The following is a 24,589-nucleotide window of genomic DNA, read 5'->3' as shown; positions in this document are numbered from 1 at the left end:
CAATAAAGCTAAGCACCACATAAAGGCTATGGTCTTGAGAGAAAAAACATGGCAAAGCACATAAAGGAAGAAAAGAAAAGAAGAAAAAAAAATATGAACGGAGACAACAACTACAATAACCACACCAAAACAAATAAATTGGCAAAAAATAAATAAATAAATAAATAAAAAATTGTGCTTTTTGGCTTTTTTTTTTCTTTTTTCTTCCCTCCTGCACAGGCACAGTAAATATTGGGGTCATTCGAAAAGGAATTCCCTTGACCTAAGAGAAACACCCTTGAAGTGTATTGCATTGGGATTAACATAGACTCCTTTCAGGATCATTTACTCTTCTCTTGGTGCTTTTGTGGTGTATGGAAGACTTCTGCTCCGTCCTGGGTGATAAAATCAGACCTCTGTATCTAGAGATCTCAGTATCTGCACAGGTCAGGGAGTGGAACTTATGATGAAGTCTTTCTTTGTGGTTCTAGAAGTTCTGTTCCCTCCGTGTCATTTTAATTTGTTTTCTGTGGTTGGTGGTCTTGGTCTTTGCGCTGATCCTAGGACGGGGCCTGGGATAGCGTCTTTCATTATGATTCCAGAAGACCCATTCCATTGCAATTGTCTCAGACAGACCTCTGAAACTAGAGATCGTGGTTGTTGTACAGGTTGTAGCTCAAACCCTAGACTAGGGCTTTTTATTGATCCCAGGATACATAGTGTCCGGTCATGGTTCTAGCAGCCAGTCATCTGTAGTTCGCAATGGACAGACCAAAGGGTGACAAGTCTTCTGATTTTGTCTTATCATTAGCTGGTGAGTTAGGATAATCTGTTCTTAGGTCAAGTTGTTCCCAGTTTCCTCATTGTCAGGATATCATATTAGAGCTGGCACTTATTGATGTCCGAGCAGTATTAAGGATGTCCCGGATGGGATTTGTTTCCTGTGGCTGTTGTGAAGACCTGTGTCACTTCTATGCCTGGGATCCAGTGTTCAAGGCTGGATGGTTGCTGTATTGTAAAGAAGTATGAGTTCTTATCACTAGTAGATAAGAGCTCGTTTTTATACGTAAGATTTCCCCCCTTTTTAGTGTGCCTTTGCAGTGCATTTGAGGGTGAAAAGAGAAGAAAACAGAAATAGGTCACACACCCAAAAAAGATAAAAATATAAATAAAAATATATGTGCTCACACACATATATACACACACACAATATATATATTATATATATAAAAGATTTAAAAAAAGAAATAAAAAAGTGATTAAAGGAACAGAATGATGCAAGAGACTACCTTACATTTGGGGAAAAGCAGGTAAAGAAGTGGTGTAATACAGGTCTTATACTTATGATGGAAGTATAGGTTTCCCCATTGTCTTTTGAGATTTTCTTGTGGTGTGTGGGTTCCCGGGCGCCTTTTGATCACACAACCTGACCCTCTTGAGAATGGCAAAAACTTTGTGGCAGGGAGGTCTTGGGAAGAGTTCTTGCATTGGGGATACTTTTAAAATTAAGTCCGGTTTCAAGTAACAGTCCACGTTAGGAAGGGCTGGTAAGAAGGACCACACAGCATGAATCAGCAGGGGAGTTGTTTGCCTTTTCTTGCAAGGGACGAGGTATGGGTTTGACTGGTTGTCTCTTCGCTTGGATGTTGGATACTCGTTCGTTGGGGTAGGAGGTCAGTCTTGATGCCTGATGGGTTAAGAACTGAGGTTGAAGAGTTTTAATGAGATGGGAAATCTCGGTGGAATTGAGGGGTGAAGGTATAGTCGGATTTCCAAAAAGGGAAAGTATATGGAAGGGGGCAGGAGAGAAGAAAAGAGATCAATTAAAAAGAAAAAGAGAAATAAAAAAAGAAAGTAGTGAGAAGAGAGGAGAAAAGAGCATGGGAATGCTAGTTTGCTTGAGTAGGGTCTGTAGTATAAGTCTGTAGGTCCCAATTGCTGCTTCGGTGGTCTGGCTGGTCACATGTTTCAGGTCCTAAAAGAAGGTATATCCTAGAGACAAAGGGTATGTTAAAGAGTTTTATCAGGACATTCTCATAGTGCAAGCTGGGTATGGTATCTAGTGTGAGTGAGCCCCAAGATGTCATCTTAATTTGTCCACCCTTTGTATCCAAGAACGCCTGTGAACAGAAAAGCTGAGAGGTTATTTTAAATATAGTAATATTAAGGCATTAAAACAAATTGTTGTGAAATGCTTCTGCTGTAGTAAGTGATTTCCCATGGTATTTTTTACCTGTAATCCTGTATAAGATCCCTAAGGAATTATTATGGGCCTTTGTAGTAGAAGGCTGATTACATACCTGTTCTCTCTATGCTACTGTTTCTGTTGTTGCTGGTTTCTTTGTGGTATAATGTATAGTCAAGAGTTTGTGTTGTACCTCTTTCATGTTGTTGAGTATTAGTTGTATATAGGGTGTATGTTCTAGGTGCTTCAGAATAGTGCTATCATTCTGTGTTTTTCTTTCATCTTCTGGCTTACTTTGTTTAACATAATATGTTCTAGGTCCATCCACGTTGCCGAAAAGTCTGTGATTGTATCATTTCTGACTACCATGTAGTATTCCATTGTGTATAGATACCACATCTTAATGATCCACTCATCTGTTGTTGGACATCGAGGTTGGTTCCAAGACTTGGCAATTATACTGAGTGCTGCAATAAATAGTGGGGTGTACACATACTTTGGAATGAATGTCCTTCCAACTTCGGGGGAGATACCTAGGAGAGCAATTGCTGGGTCAAATGGCAGCTCAATTCTGAGATCTTTGAGCACTCTCCAGACTGTTCTCCATAGGTGTTGGACTAGGGGGCATTCCCACCAGCAGTGGATGAGAGTGCCTTTCATACTGCATCCATGCCAACACAGACTGTTCCCATTATTTTTGATGTGAGCCATCTTCACTGGAGTAAGGTGATACCTCATTGTTGTCTTGATTTGGATTTCCGTAGTGATGAGTGAAGGTGAGCATGTTTCCATGTGTTTGTTGGCCATCTTTTGGACTTCCTCAGAAAAGTGTCTATTTACTTCATCTCCCCATTTTTCTATAGCTTTATTTGGTTTGGGTGGGCTCAGCTTTCTGAGTGCTTTGTATATTCTGGATATCAGCCCTTTATCTGACATGTTGAGTGCGAAAATTTTTTCTCATTCAATTAACTGTCTTCTTGTGTTAAGTAGGGTTTCTTTTGCCATGCAGAAGCTTTTTAGTTTGGTGTAGTCCCATTTGTTTATATTTGATGCTAAAGTTCTTGTCATTGCCATTCTATCATCAAAGACTTTTTTGATATATAGGTCTTCCAGTGTTCTGCCTATTTTTTCCTCAATAAACTTTATAGATTCTGGTCTGATTTCAAGATCTTTAATCTATTTTGAGTTGACTTTTGTACCTGGGGTAAGGTATGGGTCAATTTTCAGTTTCTTACAAATAGTTTTCCAGTTGTAGCAACACCATTTGTTGAAAAGACTTTCTTTGTCCCATTTCAAGTTCTTGGCTCTTTTGTCAAATATCAGTTGACTGTATATCTGGGGGCATATGTCTGGAAATTCTGTTCTAACCCACTGGTTCGAGGCTCTGTCCTTGTAGCAGTATCATGCTGTTTTGATCACTATGGTTTTATAGTATAGCTTCAGGTTAGGTAAAGAGATGCCACCCAGCTTCCTGATTTTTAGTATGTGTTTGGCTATTCTGGGTCTTTTGTTGTTCCAGATAAATTTTATGATTAATTGTTCTAAGTCTTTAAAGAATGATGTTTGAATTTGGATGGGGATTGCGTTAAATCTATATAGGAGTTTGGGTATGATAGTCATTTTGAATATGTTGATTCTACCTACCCATGAGCATGGGATGTACTTACATTTCTCTAGATCCTCTTCAATTTCTTTCCGAAGTGTTTTGATGTTTGCCTGGTATAAGTCCTTCACTTCCCTTGTAAGATTGATTCCTAGGTACTTGATGTTTTTTGATACTATTTTAAATGGAGTTGTATTCTTAATCTCTCTCTCCTCTACTTCGTTATTTGTATAGAGAAATGCTACTGTCTTTTGTGTATAGACTTTGTAACCAGCCACTTTGATGTATTGGTTTATTGTTTCTAGGGGTTTTACTGTGGACTCTTTATGGTTTTCCATGTATATCATCATGTCATCTGCAAAAAGAGATAGTTTTGATTCTTCTTTCCATATTTGATTTCCTTTGATTCCCTTCTCTTGTCTGATTGCTATTGCTAGGACTTCTAAGACTATGTTGAATAAGAGTGGAGAGAGTGGACATCCTTGCCTAGTTCCTGACCTTAGTGGGAATACTTTCAGTTTTTCACCATTAAGGATAATGTTAGCTGTGGGCTTTTCATAGATAGCTGTAACTATCTTGAGAAAGGTTTCTTCCAGACCTATTTTTCTTAGTGTTTTCAACATGAACGGGTCTTGAATTTTGTCAAATGCCTTCTCTGCATTGATTGATATGATCATGTGGTTTTTGTCTTTTTTATTATTGATGTGGTGTATGATGTTGATTGATTTACATATGTTGAACCAGCCTTGCATCCCTGGGATGAAACCCACTTGGTCATGGTGTATAATCTTTTTGATGTAGTTCTGGATTCGGTTCGCTAAGATTTTGTTGAGTATTTTTGCGTCTATGTTCATTAGTGAGATTGGTCTGTAATTTTCTTTCTTGGTGGTATCTTTGCCCTCTTTTGCAATCAGAGTGATATTAGCTTCATAAAAGGAATTGAGGAGGATTCCTGTTTTTTCAATGGTTTGGAAGAGCCTGTGGATCAGTGGAAGTAATTCTTCTTGGAATGTTTGATAGAATTCACCTGTAAAACCATCTGGGCCTGGACTTTTGTTCTTGGGGAGTCTTAATTACCATTTCAATTTTCTCTGATGTGATTGGCCTCTTTAGGCTTTCTAAGTCCTCCTTATCTAGTCTTAGAAGCTGGTATTTTTCCAAGAATCTATTACTTTCTTCTGAGTTCTCTAGCCTAACTGAGTATAGTTGTTCATAATATGTCCTCATGATGTGTTGGATTTTTTTGGGTTCTGTTGTAATCCCTCCCCTTTCATTTGTGATCCTGCTTATTTGGGTGTTTTCTCTCTTTTTGTGTGTGTGTGAATCTTGCCAGTGGTTTCTCTATCTTGTTTATTCTTTCAAAAAACCAACTCCTGGTCTCATTGATATTCTGTATTGTTTTCTTAGTTTCTATGTTGTTTATTTCTGCTCTGGTTTTTATTATTTCGTGTCTTCTGGTTGTGTTTGGGTTTCTTTCTTGCTGTTGTTCCAGTTCCTTAAGATGGTCCTTTAAGCTGCTAATTTTGTCATTTTCCTCTTTCCTGACATAGGATTATATTGCTGTGAGTTTCCCCCTGATTACTGCTTTTTGCTGTTTCCCACAAGTTTTGACAAGTTGTTTTTTCATTGTTGTTTGTCTCAAGGAATCTTTTTATTTCTTCCTTGAGTACCTCTTTGATTCAGCTGTTTTTGAGCAGCATGTTGTTTAATCTCCAGGTGTTAGATTTTCTCCATTGTTTCTTTTTACAGTCAATTTTAATTTATGTTGCATTGTGTTCTGACAGGGTGTTTCTAATGATCCTTACCTTTGTGATTTTATGCAGGTTAGATTTCTATTCTAAGGCATGGTCTATTCTGGAGAAGGTTCCATGTGGACTTGAGAAGAATGTGTATTCTGCTTTCTGGGGGTGGAGGGCCTTATATAAGTCTATTAGCCCTAGCTCTTCTAATTTTTCATTTAGGGCTCTTATTTCTTTGTTAGTTTTCTGTCTGGTGGATCTGTCCAGTGGTGATAGTGGAGTATTAATATCTCTTACTACTATCACATTTCCTTTCATGTGTTTCTCCAGTTTTGCAATCATTTGTCATACATATTTTGCTGACTCTGCATTAGGTGCATAGATATTAACCAGTGTTAGCACTTCTTGGTCTAGTGTTTCCCTGATCAGTAGTAGTGACCTTCTTTGTCTCTGATCACTTTCTTGAGGTTGAATGCAATTTGGTCTGATATAAGTATGGCCGTCCCTGCTTTTTTTATTTCCATTGGCCTGGATAATTGATTTCCATCCTTTTATTCTAAGCCTGTGCCTATCTTGTACTTGTAGATGTGTTGTGTTTCTTATAGGCAGCAAAAATCTGGTTTATGTTTTCTAATCCAGTTCTCTATTATGTGTCTTTTTTTTTTTTTTGGTTTTTGGGCCACACCCAGCGTTGCTCAGGGGTTACTCCTGGCTGTCTGCTCAGAAATAGCTCCTGGCAGGCACAGGGGACCATATGGGACACCGGGATTTGAAGCAACCACCTTAGGTCCTGGATCTGCTGCTTGCAAGGCAAACACCGCTGTGCTATCTCTCCGGGCTCTATTATGTGTCTTTTAATGGGAGAGTTTAGTTCATTAACATTTAAGGAGATTATTGACAGAGAGGGCTGTTGTGCAGTTGTGTTGTTTAGGGTGGTTGTTACAATTGGGGGTTTGGATTGTGTAATTTGTCTCTGAGTAGGTCATTTAGGGTCAGTTTTGTTTGTGCAAATAATGCGAGTTTATTTTTTCTTAGAATGACTTTAGTCTTACCCCCATAAAAATGAGAGTTTTGCTGGATAGTGGACTCTAGGTTTAAAGTTTCTTTCATTCAGTTGTTTAAATATGTCATTACACTATCTTCTTGCTTGAAATATTTCATATGGGAGATTTGGTTTGATTATAAAGTTCCTTACTTTGTATGTGAGGGTTTTTTCTCCCTATTGCTTTAAGTATGTCACCTTTCTCTTTGTTTCTTACCATTTGAATTACTATGTGTCTTCGAGTTGGTTTGTTAGGTCTATTTTGTTGGGGACTCTTTTCACCTCCTGGATTTGCTCAGATAAGTCTTTCCAGAGGGTGGGAAAAATTTCTGCTATTATCTCCCTGACTAATTGTTCTTCCCTTTCCTTGTTTCCTCCCCTTCTGGTATACCTACATTTTTTAGATTGTTTATTTTGTCTTTGTTCATTAAATACTGGACTTTTACTTCCAGTGCTTTACCTTCTATTTCTTTGTTGGCTTCTTTGTTGTCTTTTGTTTGCAGTTTATCTTTGAGTTGTTCTATGTGATTCTCGAGCTGTGCGATTCTGCTCTTCTGGCTTTCTATGGTTTTACGAATTTCTTTTAATTCTGTTTGTATGGAGTCTTTCATATTTTGAGGAGTTCTTGTTTAAATTGGTTCATTTGTTCATCTATTGATTTATTGTAATCTCTGGCCAGTGTGTCTTTCATTTCTTCTAGCATGGCTTGGAATTCGATTCTCATGGCTGCTTTTAGGTCTTCCTCTCTTGGGTCTGTGCATTTTGGTGGACTTGGAAACTTGTTCTGATTTCTCTCCATCTCCCCTGTTGTTAATGTTTTCCTTGGTTTACCTATCTTTCTTTGAATTCATTGGCTTGGCTTGAAGTTCAGTGCCTTCAGGTTTCAGCCCACTTTTGCCACTTGTGGCATGGGGCTGGATCCCTTCTCGGGGTGTGGCTTTACATGAGTATGTTGGGTAATGTCACTGAGTTTTGGACCTTCCCTCATCCTCCAGCCAAGGCTGGAAAATCACCACCCCTTTCCTGCCAGACAGTGCAGGTACACTCTCTGGCCTGTCCTGGGAGCTCAAGATTCCCTTGAATGGCTGCCTTCCACCTGCTCCAGTTGGCGACCTCCTGCACTCACTCTGGCCTGTTCCAGAAGCTCAGGTTTCCCTTGAATGGCTGCCTTCCACCCGCTCCAGTTGGTGATCTTCTGCCTTCTTAGATATTTTAAACTTTTTAAGTGTAGCAATGTCTGTTTATCTGTGTAATTAATCCTTCCTTATGTCTCCCAGTGAGTTCCTGGTAAGGAGCAGTTGTATAACAGTATTTATTAAAGTGATCTAATTAAACCATGCATTTTGAAAATAAAATGAATTAGCCTTTTCCTAGAACTTAAAAAGACATTTTGGGAAGAAAAGTAGATGAGCCTGGGAAAGTAGGCCTGTTAAGGGGTCTTTAAATCATAAGAAAATGTAAAACTAAAAATTTCTACTGTCATGAATTTGTTACAGGTATATTCATAATTAGCCAAGTCTCAGGAAGTCATTCTACATAGATTGTGCACAGCTCTATTAATAACAAAGTCTTGTCACAAGCTACTTGGAGTTGTCTTTACAAAACTCCTTCCTCACACTTGTGCTGGCCTCAGGTGACATCATGCTTGGTAAAAAGAGGAGTAAATCTGCATGTTCAAAGTCACAAAAGGCAGTGAGAGAAAGAGAGAGAGAAAAAGAGAGAGATAGAGATAGATAGATAGATAGATAGATAGATAGATAGATAGATAGAGAGAGAGAGAGAGAGAGCTTTGAGGCATTCATTGTCTTTTCCAAGCTCTGAGTACAGGTTTTGAAATCACTACAGTACAAAGATTTAGATATTCAGGGAAAACAAAAGTATTGTGTGCTTTAAGTGTCTGCTGTTGTTCTTTCCAAGTAAGTAAAACTACTTATTGAAATGATTTAGTATAACATAGAATGATGGTTTGAATAATTTAAAAATTGTAATAGGAAATATTAATATTCATTAAAGTTTATTAATGCAAAGTAATATTACAAGATGCTTAAACATATAAAAGGCTAATATCCAAAATTTACAAGGTACTGACAGAACTATACAAGAAAAAACAACTAACCCCATCAAAAAATGGGGAGAAGAAATGAACAGACACTTTGAAAAAGAAGAAAGGCAAATGGCCAAAAGGCACATGAAAAGATGCTCAACATCACTAATCGTCAGGGAGATGCAAATCAAAACTACTATGAGGTACCACCTCACGCCACTGAGATTGGCACACATCACAAAAAAGGAAAACAAGCAGTGCTGGTGGGTATGTGGAGAGAAAGGAACTCTTTTTCACTGCTGGTGGGTATGCCATCTAGTACAACCTTTATGGAAAGCGATATGGAGATACCTTCACAAACTGGAAATTGAGCTTCCATACGATCCAGCTATACCACTCCTAGGAATATACCCAAGGAGCACAAAAATACAATACAAAAATCCCTTCCTTACTCCTATATTCATTGCAGCACTATTTACAATAGCCAGACTCTGGAAACAACCAAGATGCCCTTCAATAGATGAGTGGCTAAAGAAACTGTGGTACATATACACAATGGAATACTATGCAGCCATCAGGAGAGATGAAGTCATGAAATTTTCCTATACATGGATGTACATGGAATCTATTATGCTGAGTGAAGTAAGTCAGAGGGAGAGAGAAAGACGCAGAATGGTTTCACTCATCAATGGGCTTTAAGAAAAATGAAAGACATTTTTAACAGTATCTCAGAAACAAGAGAGATGACGGCTGGTAGGGGCAGCTCATGACATGAAGCTCATCACATAGAGTGATGAGTGCAGTTGGAGAGATGACTACACTGAAAACTATCATAACAATGTGAATGAATGAAGGAAGTAGAAAGCCTGTCTCGAGTACAGGTGTAGGGGGTGGGGAGGAGGGAGATTTGGGAAATTGGTGGTGGGAATGTTGCACTGGTGAAGGGGGGTGTTCTTTACATGACTGTAATCATACAACTATAATCATGTTTGTAATCACAGTGTTTAAATAAAGATAATTATATAAAAAAGATGCTTAAACATTGAATTTGGGGGCCCAGTGAGAAAGGACAAAAGCAGGGTGCTTGTCTTGTACATTGTTGATCTTGAGTCAATCCCCCATACCTGACATGGTTCCAGGAGTGAGCCCTAAATCAAAACCAGGAGTGAACCCTGAGTATCACTAGGTGTGTCCCCAAACCAAATAAAGTAAAATAAATAAAATTTTGTTGCATGTTTATCAACAGACAAAGGGATTAAAAAGATTATTAAACAGGAATAGTCCAATTGAATACATTTATCTTAAAATTTATATATGTGAATAAGTGTATAGCATATCTGACAAAAAATATAGTCTTACTTAAGTATTTAAAGTTTAGGCTATTAGTATAATGGACAATTTTAATTTTATTATGTCAATTACTAAATTATTTTTTAGATTTACTGCCCTTTGAGTCCCTTATAGACTCTAGACTGTAGCAGAAATCAGAAAATAAAAGAAAAATTGAGTTTGACTTAATTTTATAGTTAACATTTAAGTATTCACTATGGGTTAAATACATTCGGGGTTTCTTTTGGGGGGGCACACATGATGGTGTTCAGGGGCTACTTTTGAGTCTGAACTCAGTAATGACTCCTAATGGGCTCTGGATGTTGTGTTACTGTTCTTCCTGACACTGTTTTAGTCAAGTCCCATCTTTTTTCTATGCCCTAAGCAGTTAAGTGACCCCATCTATTTTCTTCCCAACTCTATGTTTTGCTGTACCATGATTTTGGAAAAGATAGAAGAATAGCTCTGGTCTGGGACAAGTATATAAATCCTATGAGAAGAAAAGCTGCAGTCAGAATTCAGAGACTGCCCATTCTAATAGAAAGCATCTGAGATTTCTTAGAAGAGCAGATACTTAATGTTGTATAGAATTAGCACAAATAAAACAAGTTAGTTGAAAAAAAAGGAGAAATGACCACTTTCACTATTAGTAGGCCATTGGCAACCTTTAAAACTGACCTATCAGTTGAGTGATGGGAGAAAACCAGATTTTTGACCCTGGGAAAGATAATGGTTTAAATTTCAGAATGGACTTAATGTGACTAGCTGAAGAGGTTAGCACTTCCTGCCTGACTAATTTCTCATGGGCGATTTTGAGATGTTTCCTTATTTAACTTCTCCACACATTAAGAAGAGCTAGTTACATTCCTCATGTGCAATCAGGCAGCTGCTGCATTTGGCGGATCTCTCTACTGTCTCAGTCTTCAAGCATATAGTTTCTCTAATTAAGTGCTTGGCTTTGCTCAATTCTTGTTTCCTATTTTGAAAGTTTAGAGTCACGAATTTTGTCCTAATCCATGCTCAATTGAATCTATGATAGCAGAAGTTGTTGGAATGTTGAAGAGATACAAAGCCTAGATAACTGAATAGCATTCAGGTGTCAATGAGATGGCCTCCAAATTTATGCCCATTGTTAGAAAATTGATGGTTCTCTACTGTACATTGAACACTAAAAGCTATAAAAATGTGTTGCAGTGAAAAGCACAAACTCATTTCTTATCTAATAAACTCCTGAAATGTTTCTTGCAACTCAATGTCCTATGCAACTATACCACCTTAAATTAAAACCCTCTATTTGTTTTTGTAAATCAATGTCCTTTGAAACAATACCACCATTCAGTATGTGGCTCTGAGAGATCTAGAGTGATATAATGATGTTGAGAATGATAGCACTAACTATAATTTTTCTATTTAATCTCTTTATGTTTTTGCTATTACTGTAACCCTGAAAAGAAACAATCAGCAGCTCACTGATCAATCATCAAAAAACTTGGACATGGTAATTTGATCAATATTTCCTTTGTACTACCTGATAGAAAAGCTCTATCTAAGCACCAAAGTGATGAAGACAGAAGACCCAAGCTCAGAAGCTTAGATTATAATGAATGAGACAGACTTAAAAACAAACATAAAACATAAAAACAAACAAGTATAATGGCTTATTTCAGGACCTATCACTGAAATGCTACAATGACAAAAGTGGAAGATCCCAAAGTTATTTTCAAGTTGAATTCAAGAAAAACTTCAGAGAACAGGTAAAGTTTGAACTTAATCTTGAAAGATGAGTTAATCAGATATATCTATTTATGTCTGCCTGTTTTTTGCCAGTGGCAGCAAATATTTTCTACTATCCTACTATTTCTATATGTCCTACTATGTTTAACAAGGCTACTCATTTGAAGTGCCTGCAGCTAAAACAGAACTGAAGATTTTGACCTTTTGCATTTGGAGCATGCAGTAATGACTTGATCTAATTTAAAGAAACAAATTACCTGTTATTTGGAGAAGTTTCTGTGAAGTGACCTGATGTTGTGTCAAGATCACTAATGTCTGCTCAAATAGAAAAGAGACCTCATCCACACTGCTGTTTATGATTATAAAGAACTCAAGGAAAAAAATAGAATTGCCCTATATTAGAGTATTTCAGAAAAATGACATATATATATGTTTTCTTGCACATGACTAGGTAGCATCTCTACATCACTAATATATTATTCCTCACATTTATAGAGCACATAATTCACACCCAGTACCACTACAGGTGTTGGAACTATGTAAATCAACACAGTAGATACATATTATAACCTTCCTGAAGCTTATATTTGAATGGGAAGAGCTCAACAGTAAGCAAATAAATGAACATTGGAGTGCATCAGAAAGGGAAAGTGCTATGGAGGTAAATAAAGCAGAGAAAGAATATTGAGCATATAGGATGGAGGGTATGGAAGTTGCTGCAATTTTAAATAGGCTGATTAGGAAAAGACTCACACAGAAAGGATCATCAAATCAAAGTGTAAGAGTGAGGGTTTGAGCAATAAAGTAAATCTGAGAGTAAATAACTCAGATTGAGTTAATAGCATGTATAAACATCCCATGGGGGGGAGGGGTGATTGGCCCAATTCAGGATTTGTATTTGCATGGATTAGAGTAAATGAAAATAGCAAACTAGCATGATAACTAGGTGATGCTACAAGTATGTTTATTTTTCACTTAGCTGAATTTTATTTCCTATCTTGATTATGTTTCAATGGCATGATGTTGGCTGGTATGTTGTATATATTATCTAGAAAATGTAAAGTTGAATAAGAAAATTCTTTCTTTTTTTTCCCTCTTTTTCTTATTTTTTTTTCTCTTTTTACCAGTGCAACATTCCCATCACCAATGTCCCAAGTCTCCCTCCTCCCCACCCGACCCCCGCCTGTACTCTAAACAGGTTCTCAATTTCCCTCATACATTCTCATTATTAGGACAGTTCAAAATGTAGTTATTTATCCAACTAAACTCATCACTCTTTGTGATGAGCTTCCTGAGGTGAGTTGGAACTTCCAGCTCTTTTCTCTTTTGTGTCTGAAAGTTATTATTGCAAGAATGTCTTTCATTTTTCTTAAAACCCATAAATGTGTGAGACCATTCTGCGTTTTTCTCTCTCTCTCTGACTTATTTCACTCAGCATAATAGATTCTCTGTACATCCATGTATAGGAAAATTTCATGACTTCATCTCTCCTGACAGCTGCATAATATTCCATTGTGTATATGTACCACAGTTTCTTTAGCCATTCGTCTGTTGAAGGGCATCTTGGTTGTTTCCAGAGTCTTGCTATGGTAAATAGAGCTGCAATGAATATAGGTGTAATGAAGGGGTTTTTGTATTGTATTTTTGTGTTCCTAGGGTATATTCCTAGGAGTGGTATAGCTGGATCGTATGGGAGCTCGATTTCCAGTTTTTGGAGGAATCTCCATATCGCTTTCCATAAAGGTTGAACTAGACGGCATTCCCACCAGCAGTGGATAAGAGTTCCTTTCTCCCCACATCCCCGCCAACACTGTTTATTCTCATTCTTTGTGATGTGTGCCATTCTCTGTGGTGTGAGGTGGTATCTCATCGTTGTTTTGATTTGCATCTCCCTGATGATTAGTGATGTGGAGCACTTTTTCATGTGTCTTTTGGCCATCTGTATTTCTTCTTTGTCAAAGTGTCTGTTCATTCTTCTCCCCATTTTTTGATGGGATTAGATGTTTTTTTCTTGTAAAGTTCTGTCAGTGCCTTGTATATTTTGGAGATTAGCCCCTTATCTGATGGGTATTGGGTGAATAGTTTCTCCCACTCAGTGGGTGGCTCTTGTATCTTGGGCACTATTTCCTTTGAGGTGCAGAAGCTTCTCAGCTTAATATATTCCCATCTGTTAATTTCTGCTTTCACTTGCTTGGAGAGTGCAGTTTCTTCCTTGAAGATGCCTTTAGCCTCAATGTCCTGGAGTGTTTTACCTACGTATTGTTCTATATATCTTATGGTTTTGGGGCTGATATCAAGGTCTTTAATCCATTTGGATTTTACCTTCATACATGATGTTAGCTGGGTGTCTAAGTTCAATTTTTTGCAAGTGTCTACCCAGTTGTGCCAACACCACTTGTTGAAGAGGCTTTCTTTGTTCCATTTAGGATTTTTTGCTCCTTTATCAAAAATTAGGTGATTGTATGTCTGGGGAACATTCTCTGAGTATTCAAGCTTATTCCACTGATCTGAGGGCCTGTCCTTATTCCAATACCATGCTGTTTTGATAACTATTGCTTTGTAGTAAAGTTTAAAGTCGGGGAAAGTAATTCCTCCCATATTCTTTTTCCCAATGATTGCTTTAGCTATTCGAGGGTGTTTATTGTTCCAAATAAATTTCAAAAGTGCCTGGTCCACTTCTTTGAAGAATGTCATGGGTATCTTTATGGGGATCGCATTAAATCTGTACAGTGCTTTGGGGAGTATTGCCATTTTAATGATGTTAATCCTGCCAATCCATGAGCAGGGTATGTGCTTCCATTTCTGCGTGTCCTCTCTTATTTCTTGGAGCAGAGTTTTATAGTTTTCCTTGTATAGGTCCTTCACATTTTTAGTCAAGTTGATTCCAAGATATTTGAGTTTGTGTGACACTATAGTGAATGGAGTTGTTTTCTTAATGTCCATTTCTTCCTTATTAGTATTGGTGTATAGAAAGGCCATTGATTTTTGTGTGTTAATTTTGTAGCCTGCCACCTTGCTATATGAGTCTATTGTTTCTAGAAGCTTTTTGGTAGAGTCTTTGGGGTTTTCTAAGTAGAGTATCATGTCATCTGCAAACAGTGAGAGCTTGACTTCTTCCTTTCCTATCTGGATTCCCTTGATATCCTTTTCTTGCCTAATCGCTATAGCGAGTACTTCCAGTGCTATGTTGAATAGGAGTGGTGAGAGAGGACAGCCTTGTCTTGTGCCAGAATTTAGAGGAAAGGCTTTCAGTTTTTCTCCATTTAGGACAATATTTGCCTCTGGCTTGTGGTAGATGGCCTTAACTATATTGAGAAAGGTTCCTTCCATTCCCATCTTGCTGAGAGTTTTGATCAAGAATGGGTGTTGGACCTTGTCAAATGCTTTCTCTGCGTCGATTGATATGATCATGTGATTTTTATTTTTCTTGCTGTTGATGTTGTGTATTATGTTGATAGATTTACGGATGTTAAACCAGCCTTGCATTCCTGGAATGAAACCTACTTGATCGTAGTGGATGATCTTCTTAATGAGGCATTGAATCCTATTTGCCAGGATTTTGTTGAAGATCTTTGCATCTGCATTCATCAGCGATATTGGTCTGTAATTTTCTTTTTTCGTAGCATCTCTGTCTGGTTTAGGTATCAAGGTAATGTTGGCTTCATAAAAGCTATTTGGAAGTTTTCCTGTTTTTTCAATTTCATGAAAGAGTCTTGCCAGGATTGGTAGTAGTTCCTCTTGAAAGGTTTGAAAGAATTCATTAGTAAATCCGTCCTGGCCTGGGCTTTTGTTTTTGGGCAGACATTTGATTACTTTCTTAATTTCCTCAATAGTAATGGGTGTGTTTAGATATGCTACATCCTCTTCATTCAATCGTGGAAGATTATAAGATTCCAAAAATTTATCCATTTCTTCCAGGTTTTCATTTTTAGTGGCATAGAGTTTCTCAAAGTAGTTTCTGATTACCCTTTGAATCTCTACCATATCAGTAGTGATCTCTCCTTTTTCATTCCTAATACGAGTTATCAAGTTTCTCTCTCTTTCTTTGTTAGTTTTGCCAGTGGTCTATCAATCTTGTTTATTTTTTCAAAGAACCAACTTCTGCTTTCGTTGATCTTTTGGATGGTTTTTCTGGTTTCCACTTCATTGATTTCTGCTCTCAGCTTTGTTATTTCCTTCTGCCTCCCTATTTTTGGATCCTTTTGTTGAGCACTTTCTAATTCTATGAGCTGCGTCATTAAGCTATTCAGGTATGCCCCTTCTTCTTTCCTGATGTGTGCTTGCAAAGCTATAAATTTTCCTCTCAGTACTGCTTTTGCTGTGTCCCATAGGTTCTGATAATTTGTGTCTCCATTGTCATTTGTTTTCAGGAAGGTTTTGATTTCCTCTTTGATTTCATCTCGGACCCACTGATTATTCAGTATGAGGCTATTTAACTTCCAGGTGTTAAAATTTTTCTTCTGTGTCCCTTTGTAGTTTATATATAATTTCAGGGCTTTGTGGTCAGCAAAGGCAGCCTGCAAAATTTCTATCCTCTTGATATTATGGAGGTATGTTTTGTGTGCTAACATGTAGTCTATCCTAGAGAATGTCCCATGTACATTAGAGAAAAATGTGTATCCAGGCTTCTGGGGGTGGAGTGTCCTGTATATATCTACTAGGCCTCTTTCTTCCATTTCTCTCTTCAGGTCTAGTATATTCTTGTTGGGTTTCAGTCTGGTTGACCTGTCTAGTGTTGACAATGCCGTGTTGAGGTCTCCCACAATTATTGTGTTGTTATTGATATTATTTTTCAGATTTGTCAACAGTTGTATTAAATATTTTGCTGGCCCCTCATTCGGTGCATATATGTTTAGGAGGGTGATTTCTTCCTGCTGTACATATCCCTTGATTAATACAAAATGTCCATCTTTGTCCCTTACAACTTTCCTAAGTATAAAGTTTGCATCATCTGATATTAATATGGCCACTCCTGCTTTTTTTTGGGTGTTGTTTGCTTGGATGATTTTCCTCCAGCCTTTTATTTTGAGTCTATGTTTGTTCTGACTATTCAGGTGCGTTTCTTGTAGGCAGCAGAAGGTTGGATTGAGTTTTTTGATCCATTTAGCCACTCTGTGTCTCTTAACTGGTGCATTTAGTCCATTGACATTGAGAGAAAGAATTGTCCTGGGAGTTAGTGCCATCTTTATATTAAAGTTTGGTGTGTCTGTTGGTAAGCCTTGTCTTAAAGTATGCCGTTCAGTTTTTCTTTTAAGAATGGTTTTGAGTCTGTGAAGTTTTTGAGCTGTTGTTTGTCTGTGAAACTATGTATTGTTCCTTAAAACCTGAAAGTGAGTTTTGCTGGGTGCAGTATTCTAGGCGAAGCATTTATTTCATTGAGTTTTGTCACTATGTCCCACCACTGCCTTCTGGCCTTGAGTGTTTCTGGTGACAGGTCTGCAGTAAATCTCAAGGATGTTCCCTTGAATGTAATTTCTCTTTTCGATCTTGCTGCTTTCAGAATTCTGTCTCTATCTATGGGATTCGTCATTGTGACTAGGATGTGTCTTGGGGTGTTTTTTCTGGGGTCTCTTTTAGTTGGCACTCTTCGGGCATACAGGATTTGATCACATGTATTCATTATCTCTGGTAGTTTCTCTTTAATGATGTTCTTGACTGTTGATTCTTCCCGAAGATTTTCTTCCTGAGTCTCTGGGACTCCAATGATTCTTAAGTTGTTTCTGTTGAGCTTATCATAGACTTCTATTTTCATCTGTTCCCATTCTTTGAGTAATTTTTCCATTGTTTGATCATTTGCTTTGAGGCTTTTTTCCAATTTCTTCTGCTGTATGTAATTGTTATGTATCTCATCTTCCAGTGTACTGATTCTATCCTCAGCTGCTGTTAACCTGTGGGAAATCTCAAACATGTTTTTCTTCAATTCATCTACTGAGTTTCTCAGACCTGTTATTTGATCTGAAATTTCTGTTTGGAGTTTTCTCATTTCTATCTTCATATTCTCCTGATTCTTTTTAGTTTTCTCTTCTATACTTTGTTTGAGTTCTTTGAACATGTTCCATATTGCAACTCTAAACTCCTTATCTGAGAGACTGACTAGGTGGTTGGTCATGTTCAAGTCATCAGAGTTGCCATCTTCATTCTCTATGTCTGGCACTGGCCCGTGTTGTTTCCCCATTGTCACACTAGTACTGCGTGTTTTTCTACGTGTTGTGATTGTATTCATCGGCTAAATGCTGTGCACCGTCACGAAGGGGAGCGGAGCAACCGTGCTCCTCTGGCTTCTCCCTTTCTGGGCGTGTCGACTCACCTCCACGGAAGGCTCACAGGAAGGCAGGCTGGCAGATGAGCCGCACCCAGGATGAAATCAGGCCAAAAGTGCAGGACAGCAGAGTAGAGAGGCAGAAGTGTGCTGGCATCTGAGATCCAGCGAAGTTCAGTGGCTCCTCCCTTTCTGGGCGTGTCGACTCACCTCCACGGAAGGCTCACGGAAAGGCAAACTCCCCGGAAAGCTCACAGGAAGGCAGGCTGGCTGATGAGCTGCACCAAGGGTGAAATCAGGCCGAAAATGCAGGACAGCAGAGTAGAGAGGCAGAAGGGTGCTGGCATCTGAGATCCAGCGAAGTTCAGTGACTCCTCCCTTTCTGGGCGTGTCGACTCACCTCCACGGAAGGCTCACGGGAAGGCAGACTCCCCGGAAAGTTCACAGGAAGGCAGGCTGGCTGATGAGCCGCACCAAGAGTGAAATCAGGCCGAAAATGCAGGACAGCAGAGTAGAGAGACAGAAGGGTGCTGGCATCTGAGATCCAGCGAAGTTCAGTGGCTCCTCCCTTTCTGGGCGTGTCGACTCACCTCCACGGAAGGCTCATGGGAAGGCAGACTCCCCGGAAAGCTCACAGGAAGGCAGGCTGGCTGATGAGCCGCACCAAGGGTGAAATCAGGCCGGAAATGCAGGACAGCAGAGTAGAGAGGCAGAAGGGTGCTGGCATCTGAGATCCAGTGAAGTTCAGTGGCCAGAAAATTCTTTCATAATCCACCTGAGAAATTGTGTGTCTTGGCCTAAGACTGTAGCAGTGGTACAGTTATGAGAATATTTTTGAGATGTATATGCTATATATAGTATTTTTCTCAAATTTGATCATATAGTTTGAAGATAAACTTAGTATTTGTTACAGATATATTAAATATATACTAGAAAGAAAAGAAAAAGACAAAAGATGATTGGTCTTGGCCTGATCTACTTACTGTTTACCATTAACTAAGATGGAAAAGAAAATAAGTAAGACAAGTTTTGAGATTAAAAGCAAGTTTTACATGCTATAAGATTTATTGAGCATTCTGGTTGAAATATTAGGTAGCAATTGGATATATGTGAAGAGAAGAGAGGGTAGAACTCTGAGTATAGGTATACATTTTTAAGTTATTGGTATGTAAAGGCAAGGGGAAGGATGAAATCACTGATGAAGCTGGACTAAATATGGAATGAAGTCCTAGGGTTTCCAATATTTAGAGATTTTAATTATGAAAAAAAGAGAATCTAAGAAAAATACTCTAAGCACAATCTATACAATACTATTTTTTTATTGAAAATATATAAATGAGGCCAAAGAGATAGCATGGAGGTAAAGTGTTTGTCTTGTATGCAGAAGGACAGTGGTTCAATCCCGGCATCCCATATGGTACCCTGAGTCTGCCAGGATAATTTCTGAGTGTAGAGCCAGGAGTAACCCTGAGTGCTGCCAGGTTTGACCCAAAAAACAAAAAAAAAAAAGAAAGAAAGAAGAGAAAATATATAAACATTTTTCCAGAGAAGAGGAAGTCCAAAATATCACACTTATATCATTTAATGGGATGCATGCTAGGAACAAGGGTGGAGGAAGGACAACTTTGGTGGTGGGAATTCCCCTGATCCAATGTCAATATGTACCTAAAATATTACTGTGAAAGGTATGTAATCCACTTTGGTCAAAATAAAAATCATTATTTAAAAAAGAGATAAAACATTGAAATTTTTAATAAAATCACCACAAGATAGGGTTTAAAAGTTGTTCATAACTGAGTTTTGCTCATGCAACATTCCAACGCCAATCTTCACCAGTGTTAATTTCCAACCATTTTCCTCTTATTTTCTCTCTCTCTCTCTCTCTCTCTCTCTCTCTCTCTCTCTCTCTCTCTCTCTCTCTCTCTCTCTCTCTCTCTCTCTCTTCCCCTCTACATATTTCCGTTTAGGAATCTTGCTTTGCAGTACTGTTACTGAAATGGTATCATGGATACGACTTTACTTCCTTTCAATAACATTGATACTTTTCCAGAAAAATTGCTCCACACTTTATCAAGGCAATAATAAAATTAACTTGACTTCAAATAAACCTCAAAATTATAAGCTTAAATTTGACAATCAAATTGATCCAGAGAAAGATTACAGGGTTTAAGACACTATTTTATGTGGTTGAGCCCAGTTCAATTCCTGGCACCATATATGGTCCCCAAACACCACCAGTTATGACCACTGAGCACAGAGCCTAGAGAGGTACCTAAGTACCATTGAGTTTGGCTCAATTTTCTGCTGTGTGGATGGATCTGGGGAGTATCAAGCTGAGTGAAGTTGCCAGAAAAGGAGAGACAGATACTCATATGTGGGATATAAATAAACATAGTAAGAGAACAACAGATGGCCAATGGCAACAGAAAATGAGAAATGGTTTACAGAACTGAGCCCATCATGGCACAGTGGGGGGAGTAGAGGCAACAGAGGAGAGGGACACTGAGACTGTGGTAAAGGCAACTCTAGTAAAAGGCATAGTGTTAGAACAATTGTATACATGAAATGCTTTTTTAAAAAATATATTTATTTAAATACCGTGATTACAAACATGACTGTAATTGGGTTTCAGTCACAAAAAAGAGCAACCTTCTTCATCAGTGCAACATTCTCACCACCAATGCATGAAATTCTACCATTAACAATATTGTAAATCATGTTTCAATCAATAAAATTAAAAAATTAATAGTACTATTCTTAGTTGATTTTTTTCTTTTTACTTTATTTTTTTTTTGGTCACACCCAGCAGCACTCAGGGGTTCCTCCTGGCTCTATGCTCAGAAATTGCTCCTGGCAGGCTCAGAGAACCATATGGGATGCCCAGATTCAAACCACCTTCTTCTGCATGCAAGGCAAACACTTTACCTCCATGCTATCTCTCCGGCCCCTGCTGGTTGATTTTATTTTTAGAAAAATATCATCAAGGGCTGGAGAGGTAAACACAGTGGGTTGAGACTTGCCTTGCATGTGGCTGACCCAGGTTCAATCTTTGGTATTCCATATGGTTTCTTGAGCACTAGTAGGAGTAATTTGTGATTGCAAAGCTAGCAATCACCAGGTGTGGCCTACTCCCCCCAACAAAAATATTAGTTTTATGATGATTTTAATATGCTAAGGTGATGACCAAACTATAAAGTTGATTACTTAAGGTGTCAAATTAATTTTACCACATTGATGCCAGTGCTGAAATTTGTGTAAATTAAACCACATTCATGAGTGAGTCACCAGCTGTATGTGCCAGCATGAATGTGTTAAGGATCATTTGAAAGAATCAAAATACTGGACTGAAATAAACTTCGAAGAGGATTTAATTTAATGTGCACATTTAGTCACTGCTAACTCTAACCCCCAATATTAAAATAATATGATTAAATGCCAACAGCCTGAACACAAGTTTTGCATGTCGGAACCCCAAGTTTGATTGCCAGCACCACGTGGTTTTGTAAGCACCACGAGAAACAACCCCTGAACACAGAGGAAGGAGTAGCTCCTGAATACCACTGAGTGTTGTACCTAAAATAATAAAAATGATGAATACACAATGATTATGGAATATGTAACGTATTTTCCGGCGTATAAGACGACCCCCTAATTTTACAGTTAAAACATAGGATTAGGCCTATATTCGCTGTATAAGACAGAACTTTCCTGTGCTGCAACTGTATGTACCACAGTGAACCAATCACAACAAGCAAAGGTTCAAAGGTTATACTGTCATAGACTTCCTCTCTGACTCTGGCCAATCTGAGCTGGCTTTTGACAGTGTACATTTGGTACAGAACATTCTCTAATTTGCATGCATAAAAAGCCTGCTTGGATTGGTTGAGTTAGAGAGGCGGTCTGAGCAGCCTTGCAGTGATTGGTGCAGGATCGAGTTGGAAATTCGCTTGGTGGCAATATCCAGACGATTTTTGTTTAGTGGCATATCGAACTGTTTTTCGGGATATACTCGGTGTATAAGACGACCCCCAATTTTCGGCTGACTTTTTTTCGTTTCAAAAGTCGTCTTATATGCCTGAAAATATGGTAATTACAAAATGAATTTAGGTAATAACATAAGGAATATTCCAGAGACATTTAGACAAGGATGAGAACACAGTTCTAGCAGAGATCGGGATGTGGTGGTCATTCTCAACACACAGAAAAGGGAGCCAGCAATGTGGTGTTGCTCCACTCAACTTTGTTTGATGACCCTTGGGGTCATCCCTGAATATTCAGAAGTAAGCAGGGAGACGATAAAGTAATTTTCCAAGAAAAACAAACATGATAGAAAGGGCAGCTAATGCAACTGGTAGATGCTGGTCAGTCTGTGGATGGAATAAGGAATAATCAATGGCTATTGGTTTTAGTGAGTATGCAATTTAGAGCTCCTTTGGTATGCCAAGAATCTTAAGGGCCAAGCATCACTGAGAAATATAGGGGTTCAGTGCTTTTATAGGGCACAGGTTTTATAGGGTATAGGTTACTTATGGGGAGAAAAGAGGGAAAGAGCACTGAAAATCTTTCATTGTACCAGACACCTGCATAGATGAACCCTTCTTAAATCTCAGCACAGCTATGTGGAATAGGGTGGTAATTTCCTTTTACAAATAAAGAAATTGAGGTTAATTATATTGTTCAAAGTGATATATAGAAATCTGTGCTGGTTATAGGGCTTTTCCACCAAGACCTACTAAGAAATTGAAATCTGATATGTTTAGAAGGTAGAGGAAAATATGTCTCTTATCTGGAAAACTGTATTTTTGAAGAACTAAAAAAATATGGTGAAGAAAAAAAATCTCATTAACTCCTAGCCTAGAGGATCCTGTTGGTATCTTGACTCAGTAGTCCAGTGGGGGTGGGTGGGGGGAGGTGATACATTGTTCCCTGAAAATCCAGAGTAAGGAAATGAGGGGAGGAGAGGAGATGGAGAAACACTATAATCTAAGCTAAATTACTTCAACCCAGGAAAATGAAATAATTTCTATGAGGGTAAAACAGTGACTGTGCATCTTTTTAGAAGCTGGTAATTAATTTCCACTGAGAAGCCTGGAAGTTGATCACCAAGAATTTTATTTTCATTGAGAAAAGTTTGATTTTTCACAATGAAAGATATATCAACTACAGTGGTGGAAAACACAGGATTCTGAATATGTATATCTTGGTCCTAATACTGCTGTTTTTGAACCTAAAACTTTCAACCTGGAATAAGTAGTCAACAAATTTCTTAATTGGGACTCAGTTTTAGTCTCCTCAGCTTAAAAATTAATATGCTAATGTGGAAGGGGGTGCATAAATCAAAAAGAAGGGGTCAGCTATATAGGGAAGATTTTAGTGGTGAATTTAATATATATTACATAAAGCGGTGATTTATAATGAGGCACACCTAAAAAGTATATAGTGTTCTAATTCAGTTATGCCAAATTAAAAAAAAAACTTTTAGTAGAGAAGCCGGAGAAATAATATAGCAGAAGAGCATAATGGGTAGGGAACTTGCCTTGCATATGGACAGATCCAGAACTGAGGCTACCAGTAGAAATCCCCACATACAGGACCAGGAGTAATTCTGAGTACAACCAGGTGGCAGCCCTGAAACAAAGCCTAATTCCTATCAGAATGGCAGTATACCTACTCTTATTTTAAAAATCATGCATAGTTATTCTTAAATATATGAATGTAGGACCCGAGTGATAGCACAGCATTAGGGTGTTTGCCTTGCATGTGGCCAATCCGGAACAAGCTTGGGTTCAATTTCTGGTATTCCATGTGGTCCCCTGAGCCTGCCAGGAGTGATTTCTGAGTGAAGAGCCAGTAGTAATCACTGAGTGCCCCCGAATGTAACCCCAAAGCCAAACATATAGCCAAATAACTAAAAACTTTTGCAAAATCTTGATTTGTTAAAAATACATTATTTTGCATTCATATATATTTTTTGCAGGATTTTATAGTTACCTTCCTTAGTATTTAGAATGTTATTATGCAGCATCTTAATGTCCATTATGTGTCCTGAACCATATTAAAGAACACCTGACTCTTAGGAGTTGTAGAGCTTATGAAGTAAAAAACAGATCTTGGAGTGCTTCAAACAAAGCAAACTCTCCAGGTACTACCCAGTACTGGAAATAGTAGTGAGTATTATATTATATAGGCTTTAGAAAATTTTGGGATGCAGTAAGCTGGTTACTCAGTCAACAGTGGAAAAGGAAAATATAGGTCCTTCTTAATAAATACATGCTTATGTACCTATCAAAATACTGAAGCAGGGACATATTGAATCAGCGGCCATGGGCCGCTTGAGGCTGGGCAGGAGCGGCTGGACACAGGAATAGCAGTGGGATCCTTGAGGAGACTGGGCACAGGAGTCAGCAGATTTTGACTAGACCTCATACCAAGAAGAGTTTGGATTTAGCCCATTTATTCACTCATTTATTCATTTATTTATTATTTATTCATTTATTTAGGAGTAGGGTTTTTATACATTTACTTTAGCAAGTCATTCTGAGTTGGAAAGGAAGAAGATGTGATCAATAGTGTAGATAGCAGAAAAACATGTGGCTACTGCGAGGTATAGATAATCATCAAAACATTCTCTAGAATTCATTGACATCCTCTTTAATACAATAATTACAATACTTA

Source organism: Suncus etruscus, chromosome 8 (assembly GCF_024139225.1).
Source record: "Suncus etruscus isolate mSunEtr1 chromosome 8, mSunEtr1.pri.cur, whole genome shotgun sequence".
Lineage (NCBI taxonomy): Eukaryota > Metazoa > Chordata > Mammalia > Eulipotyphla > Soricidae > Suncus > Suncus etruscus.
The sequence above is the reverse complement of the archived record's forward strand: the minus strand, read 5'-3'. Positions refer to the sequence as shown.